The following is a 1,120-nucleotide window of genomic DNA, read 5'->3' as shown; positions in this document are numbered from 1 at the left end:
TAAAAAATAAAAACAAAAGGAGATATTAAAAAAAACCTCTCAAATATGTTCGCTATAACATGGCATAAAAGCTGTACTTAACATAAATGAAATTATATTAACATAGCTACATTTCTGCTGAGGTACGCTTTTTGTGTGTGTGTGCTGTCGAGTCAATTCTGACTCATAGCAACCCTTTGTCACAGATGACAACTGCCCCATAGGGTTTCCCATAATCTTTACAGGAGCAGATAATCAGGTCTTCTCTCCTTTGAAGCCACTAGTGGGTTCTAACCACCGACCTTTTGGTTAGCAGCTGAGCACTTAACCATTGTGACACTAGGGCTCCTTCTGAGGTACACCACCACAATATAAATATATAAGTTGAAGTAAGGTCAGAATGCAAGAGGAAACTTTGCATTACAAAATACTGAACAGGAATTTTTTGAAAATACTCATCTCATAAGCTCATGATGCAAACTGGTTACACAGCTTCCACTTCTGTAATAACAGCTGCTCATTGTTCCTTGGTTACCTGTACAATGTTAGACTGAAAAAACTATGAAACTAGTGATATCAACTTGTGCTGTTCTGACTGTGCTGTGCTTCAACACCCAATCCACTTTAGTACTATGCGACCTGCATACTTGAATATATCCGTGTGCTGTGGTTTCTCTCTCTTTTTTCAGGGCCATTTGATATGATCTTCTGAGTAGAGTTCAACAGAAGCCTCGCCATGCCATCTGGCTTCTCTGGTGTAGATAAAATGAACATCTGATGCCCCATCTTGAATTCTGTAATCAGAGAGGAAATTCTGCACATCCTCAGCACAGGGCAAACAAGACCACAAATCCTTCACCTTCCTGGGGACCCAGCACATGGAGAGTTGACAGGTCAGGCGGTCATACCAGCTTGGTGTACACTTTCTGTGGCTAAAAACAAAGCAAAAACTACTTTATATCATTTAATATTTATAACAAGAATGTGTACTAGACATTATTTTTCCTATTTTACAGATAAGGAAGGTAAAGATGAGTAATATTAAAGACCTTCAGAAACATAACATGTTTGAGAGCCGAGATTCCATCCCAGGTCTCTCTGACGCCAAAGCTTCCAGAACCACTACCACTTCCACCTGCAA

General features: G+C 39.6%; 1 protein-coding gene across 1 annotated transcript in view; it reads right to left on the bottom strand.

The window, feature by feature from the left end:
* Nucleotides 1-1,120, bottom strand: part of LOC101357941 (zinc finger protein 33B-like) — a 75,247-nt gene that overhangs the window by 62,881 nt on the left and 11,246 nt on the right. The window contains exon 4 of the mRNA XM_023725414.1: nucleotides 627-911. The gene's annotated coding sequence lies outside the window, so the exon portion shown is untranslated. The remainder of the gene's footprint in view (nucleotides 1-626; nucleotides 912-1,120) is intronic.

Source organism: Trichechus manatus, unplaced genomic scaffold, assembly GCF_000243295.1.
Source record: "Trichechus manatus latirostris isolate Lorelei unplaced genomic scaffold, TriManLat1.0 scaffold00308, whole genome shotgun sequence".
Classification (NCBI taxonomy): domain Eukaryota; kingdom Metazoa; phylum Chordata; class Mammalia; order Sirenia; family Trichechidae; genus Trichechus; species Trichechus manatus.
Note: the sequence above shows the minus strand (reverse complement) of the source record. Positions and strands in the feature narration are given on the sequence as shown.